Raw genomic sequence first — 224 nt, forward strand, 5'->3', positions numbered from 1 at the left:
CCATATGTTGTGAATATGATAGTAGCAAGGATATGAAATAAGTGTATTTTGATATGGGAGGGTGGCGGCATGGATGGAGGTGGAAGTTGGCCGACGTGCTTAATGGAAGCCGCTGCCAGCGCAGAGACAGGTGTAGATGATGTTAGAGGAAACCATAATTGCCAGTGTTTGTATGAAATTACGGATGAGATAAGCTTTTATTTGAACAAAGGGCTGTTAATGGG

This window comes from Penaeus monodon, chromosome 15 (genome assembly GCF_015228065.2).
Source record: "Penaeus monodon isolate SGIC_2016 chromosome 15, NSTDA_Pmon_1, whole genome shotgun sequence".
NCBI classification, from domain to species: domain Eukaryota; kingdom Metazoa; phylum Arthropoda; class Malacostraca; order Decapoda; family Penaeidae; genus Penaeus; species Penaeus monodon.